Raw genomic sequence first — 6844 nt, 5'->3', positions numbered from 1 at the left:
CTTTCCTTTCCTTTCCTTTCCTTTCCTTTCCTTTCCTTTCCTTTCCTTTCCTTTCCTTTCCTTTCCTTTCCTTTCCTTTCCTTTCCTTTCCTTTCCTTTCCTTTCCTTTCCTTTCCTTTCCTTTCCTTTCTCTTCTCTTCTCTTCTCTTCTCTTCTCTTCTCTTCTCTTCTCTTCTCTTCTCTTCTCTTCTCTTCTCTTCTTCTCCTCCTTTCCTATTTTTTCTTCGACTTTATCTCTCTTTAAAAATTTCTGCCCTTGTTCAAAATACAGCAAACCACAAATGATAGCTAGAATTAGTCAAGTGTGCTTTAAGACCATGAGGCACTATCAGTAAATGCAATCTGTCCTCCATAGACCTAATATCCGTGGAGATGAAACAAAAATGTTATTTACTGAATCAACACTAACCACAACACGGCCTGCATGGGGGAACCAGGCACACATTATTGCAGAGGCTAAAGAGCATAAAACCACTGATCCTGCAGTTACAGGGTCATAAAATCCTGATTTCTATGTGAAAAGCATTTAATAGTGGACATTTTTAATACCTCCTCTCTGGAAGACACAAAATACAAGGGACCTTGAATAACTACTCAGAATAAAATACTGGGAGTAAACTTCTGTCAACAAACCAGATGGTCCTCCCCCTCCCTCCGACACCCCCTGAATCCTCCAGCCTTGAACATACAAAGTGTGTTCTGACAATTTGACAGTTGATAAGGAAAAGATATTTACCATTAACTCTAAATAGAAACAAGGAGCACAAAATGAGAATACGGCCCTTCGATGAACATAAGTGTGAGTTCCAGTCAGCTGATCTAGGTTGTGCTTTGTGAAACGGGACTGTTTTGGCTGTCCCTGTGTGTGCTATTTTTGATGGTAATAAATAGAGCTTAACTGAATAATATTTCAAATGGGTTGCAAGCTGCAGCTTTATTTGAGGTTGTGGTTGCTTTTAGTGCTGGGCAAAGGGATAAACTCTGTGCAATCTTCACATCTATTTGTTGAGTTTGTACAGCACTTTCTGGATTTGTGTGTGGTACAGAAGAGGATTATCATTTGCATTTATTGTAATGAAGTATTTGTGGTTGGAGATCATGCGTACATGAGTAGGATTCTTCTCTCAGCATTTACAAACAGCGTAATTCATTTAGTTTAACAGAAGACAGGTTAGATTTATGATGGTGGGCGTGAGAGGGGTGAAACCCACAGTGTCCCTGCTGGCTCAGCGTTTTTAATGTTTATAACATTTTTCCTGTGTATTTACTAAAACAATTTTAAATATAAAAATAACATTCTCACACTTGCTAGACAAGGCTATACTGGTGCAAATGCAAGCAATAAATGGATATCAGGTTTTCATATTCATCTCAGCCCATGAGAGATATGAGGCAGTTATAATCACCTACAATATTAAGCTTATATTTCAGAGTTCGGTGGAAAATGCTTCCCCTAACTAAGTAAAATCCTCTTTTAAGAATTCATTCCCACTGACCTGCCCCAATTCTGCCATCTGATGAAACTGCCCTTCAAAAATATAGTGAATAATCATAAGAAATAAAAATCCACTCCTTTCTTCCCCCGTATCAGTTAGTGCCATGTTTCTTTTTCTTCATAGCATGGATTTATTCCATCTATGTATGTAGATTCCAGCATTAGGATCCTGCTGTGTCGGTGATAATGGTTACATTTCTGAAGGCTGGGTGAGTCACTGCTCAGCTCAACCTATGGAGGTGCATGGTTTTAGAGCAGGGGATCACTGGCTCCATGTTTCTATGTTAATGCAAGATGATTCCCACTTTTGTTGGTTCCAGTGAGTTCAGTATCATTACGGACTAGATGATCATCTCTGAGTCAAAAGGCCTATAGATGTTAAGAGGGTGTGTCCTAATTTTTTAGTAGATTTGTATTAATATGAAGCCCTGCATTTTAGATGTCTCTTTATGTTTCAGTCAGGTGTAAAGGGAAACCTCTGTTTGGTCCTGTTTTATAAGAACATTGCATGAAACTGAAAGGGCAGTTCTGACTTCCTAAGAGTTTTGAATCATTTGGGTTCTGACTCAGATTTCAGATCCTGTATCTGTGGTTTGAGACTTTCTGCAGAACTTGAAAAAAAAGAAAGATATTATCACTCTAATGGTATTCAAACGCTGAGTCAGAAAAAACAATGTGAATCCAAGATTCGTCTGATTTCTGAAGAATTACTCAAGTGTTGCAGGATGTAATGGAGACGCAGATGTCATCCTTTGCATACAACAACACAATAATGGAGCAGAAATAAGGCCAGGACCTCAACTCTACTAACCTTAATGTTGTTATACCAACACACAAAAGCTGAGACTCTTCCCTGTTGACTTCAGTGTATGTGCAATGATTTTAAGATTAACCATTTTTAATAATCTGCATACATACAAAAGCACAGTATTACAGGGATAGTATTTTGTAATTATGCTCTGCATAATATAGCAATCCTGTCTGAATAACGTCAGACTGCAAATGGATATAATCCTGTATGAAGAGTTTCTTCAGTTGTGAATTGTTACATTATATTGCAGAGACTCTTGAAACAGAGGGCTCAGTCTTTGAATAGGGGGGGTCTTTGTGATTTATTAACAGGTGCAACTGATTGGCAATGTGCCTATTTTAACAGATATCTACTTACTACATGTTGTGAGAGAACAACTGTAACACTGCTGTGGAAAGATGATGCATACAAACCCACCCGTGGCAGTATCACTTGACTTAAATGTAATGTAGCTGTGGCTTGAATAATGGCCTATTCTCCTTTTCTACTCAGGAAAATCAAGGGCAGCACTATGAAGTCAGTGGAGTTACAGTTGCATAAGAAACACAAGGATTATGTCCATTATAGACAGATCTGTTTTTCACTATTCAGAGGAGCAGTAAGGAAGTTTTTCAGAGCACAAAAGAAATTATAAAAGAATGACAAAACAAGTGAAAAAATAGTAGAAAGACCTTTAATTTGAAATACAAAGGCGTTTTGCTATTAACTGCAATAATACCAGCACCTCACCCATAGTTTCAAGATGTAGCTGGGATGTGATCATAACTGCACCTACTGTTAACTATCTATAAGCGGTATATAAACACAAGAAATTCAGAAGTATTTAACTATCTAAATTCCACAGATCTAGAAATCCAGAAGGAAAAAAAAAAAGAAAAAAACTACAGCTCAAAGCAGATGGAAGGAAAGACACAAGGAAGGAAAATGATAATTTCAAACACACATGCACAAAACAAAATTTAAAAGCCATTGCCAGGAAAAAATAATTTAGAATACAAGAATACAGAGATGCTGAAGAGGAGCACTGTTATCCTGAGAGGTAGCAACTGAACACCCAGTTATGTCTCCTGTTTAATCAAACAGAAACCACTTGTCATTTTGATCTTATACCCCAAGGGTCACAGGACAAGAATCTGGAGTGTTATCTGCATATGAATTCTTACAATGATAGCAGGTGGTAGCCTTGTAATTCATTTACAGTCCCTGAAGATGTTCATCCTAGAAGCTTGATTCTTAGCAACCTTGAATTGGCTGGGAGACATTTTTGGCCAGAATATAACTTAGGGACAACAGGCACTTAGAGTCTCTTGAGGACACTAACTAAAATATCCATGATTAGATCACACCTCTTTCTTCCTGAGGTTTCTATGACTCTAAAGGAGGATGCAAAGGACTGTATTCTCAGCTATGTCAACCTTACACTACCAAGTGATCCCCTTCTCCTGTGGAGCCCCTACCTTGTCCCTCCACCTCATTCTCATGATGTTCTGCACTGCCTGATGAGAATAAAGCTGCACTAAGGTCCTGTCTGTTTCTGTATATAAGTTGTCTTATTTCTTCCTAACGAAAAGTTTGATGTAAAACAAGACATAAGGCACGCAAGTAAGATGATTTGTAAAAATTGCAGCAGTGCCTAAGATGGCAGTGGTCTCCACATGCACATTTCTGTGGTTACAGACTGATAACAAAATGACTAAAATTCACCAAGTGCCTCTATAAATCTCTTTTTACTGAAACAGCAGTGCAGGAGCCTCCCAGGAACTGTAACACTACAGATGCAAAAGCTTAATCTCTCCCTGTACTAGCCTGCAGCTAGCCCACCACTGTAGGTGGTGCTGTGGGAAGAGTCTATTGGCAGTTGGGTCTCTACAGGGGGAATAAATAACAGAAAATTGCAATGCTTCGTTCCCCTGCCCCCACCACCTCTCAAAAGTAGTTTTTAGAGCTGCTGAAATGTTCAAAATAAAAAAATCTTATTTCTACTTCCCAGCCTCTCCCAAGAAGGAAATTCATAATGGAATTATTTAGTTTCCAGTACAGATTTCAAGTTTTCACTGTGAAAGCACTAAAGGAAAAACAAGGAGGAGAAAAAAAAAAAAAAGAGAAAAAAAAGGAAAAGCCTTAGGGAAAAAAAGAAAAAAAAAACCAAATAACATGGACATATTTTAAAGAAAGAGACAAGCATTGTAGCTGAAAGATTGCAACTTTCTACAAAATGTAGACAAAAGAAAGGTACACAAGCAAGGGAAGATAGACTAATTATTTTAGATCTTCAAGGAGAGATAAAGATGTAATGATTAGATGCAATGGATTTAAACTGCAGCAGGGAAAACAGGGTTAATACAGGATATGACGGAATTAGATACAGTAGAATACTTTCTTTTGACAAAGAATTGGGTTCTCTGCAGAACAGGAAAACACTGAAAATATCAGGTGGGGTTTTTTTTTGTGGAAAACTATGAATAACTTTTTTTTTACTGTACCCTACTAGGTTTTTTTAAATTAATATATATGTTTCTTCCCACAGGAGCAAATCTTTTTTGAAGTATAATTACATATGGAAAAATCCTAACCACATTTCCACATGGACACCAATTGGTTTCTGACTGGCTTCTGAAGGGGCTGTTTCTAGAGGCTTTTATTCCCCTCAGAAAGAGTTCTGGCATCGGAACAATCTGGCAAAGAATGGGCCAGAATCATCTTGAATGAAGAAATTCCTTGCTGTGAAATCCACTCCCTGATGGAAAGGATTACCTACCAGCATAAACTAGATCTCTCTGTAATGATTTGATTTCATATAGTACTCTTTATCAGAAATCCTAAGAGCTGCCTAGAGAAATCACTTAGAGTGCTCAAAACCAAGTACACATATATGTACAAGTAATTAATAGCATCTTCTTGTTTTCATTCTTTTTTATTGTCTCATTTTGTCTTTTATTTAAAAGAAAATATAATGTATTTTACATTAATTAGTCTTATACAGAGTATAAATCCTTCATCACTGTGTACCCATTATCGTCCATTAATTGCTTTCCCATCTGATCTCTCATATTTTGTTTCCTTCAGTGGTGGTTACTTGTGTCACACCATACCCTTATGAGGAGCTCCACATGAATGAATGATTTGAACCTTGATTGAACCTCACTGATTTCAATCATATTCTGTCCAGAAATCATTCATATAAAAATTTGAAAATTTACAATGTCTACATTCTGAGGCAGGCTCTGATAGTGCTCCTTGGTGCTGTGAAATCAGTTTGTCAATCATTGACATAATAAATGAATTGCAATGGCAAGGGAACTGCAAAGAAATTTAAAAACCACACCATTTTCCATCCCTCTCTCTTCACCAACACTGTCCAAAGAGTCAAGAATCAGATTTGGAGTGTTTTCCTTACATATTTTGCAGATGTATATTTGAAAAGCTTGTGAAGAAACTCAGAGCCAGACAAGCTGGTTGACAATCTGAAGAATGCTTTCCTCAGTCTTCACTTAATGTGTGCTTGATGTCTCCACAGAGCACATTTGCTTATGGAGACAAAAATTCTTCAGAGGAAATTCTAAAAGAAGAGAAATTAAGTAATAAAATCAAGAATCTTTGACTATATCTTCTAATTGCAGATATGAGACCATTTACAAGGTACAAATTTGACTTTGGTTGTGTTTGCGGTCTCTGGATCTTGTTGTCTATGAAACCATGAAAGGCCAGGCAGACATGGCCATGAGGAAAGCTCTCCATTGTGTGAAAGATAATATACTATTCAGTACTAGATTGTGGAAATGTCCTATGGATCCCACTTCAAGTAGTAACAGAAGAAAATTAATTCGAATTCATGGATTAATACATTCTAGCAAAATTGCATTTGGGAAGGATTAGACAATAGAATTGGTACCAAAAGTACTGATGCAAACAACCAGATGTTCTTGTTCTCAGGCACTAAGCTTGGAGAATTTAGAAAGACCTGATACCTCCTAGCTCCTAGCCAGTAGTATGCATCTTAGTAACACAGGCTGCCAGTCTCACATAATCTGTTTTCTGGTGCGTAAGTAGAACACTGTGTCATATACAAAATGTCAGCCTTTATCTTGAATATCCTATACCCAAGGATACCTAAGCTTCCAGAATGAAAATCTGTAATTAAAATGCTGAACAATTTGGCTTATTTTATTCATTCCCCAACTCTGTGTCATACACTATTAGACCAAAATTTTTAATGCACTCAGGTTTCTCTTTCAGGAGATGATAAGAAAAAAAACAAACAAACTAACAAAAACCAGAATATCTGCTCACGACAAAGATTAGCAACTACTAGTAACAAAATTTAGTAACAACTCTTTTCTCACCTCCAGATGTGGGTAGGACACATTTTGGCTGCAATTTTTTCTTTATTTTGTCATAATACATACAAATAAAAGGCACACTCAAACTTGAGATAAATGGTGCAACTCTTTTGTCTTCAGTGAGGTTTATCATGATTTGAAAAATAGTCAGAATCATGGTAGTTTAGCAGAATGGATAACTCAGAATTCAAATAATCT

The sequence above is a fragment of the Platalea leucorodia genome (genome assembly GCF_965183815.1).
Source record: "Platalea leucorodia genome assembly, chromosome: W".
Lineage (NCBI taxonomy): Eukaryota > Metazoa > Chordata > Aves > Pelecaniformes > Threskiornithidae > Platalea > Platalea leucorodia.
Note: the sequence above shows the minus strand (reverse complement) of the source record.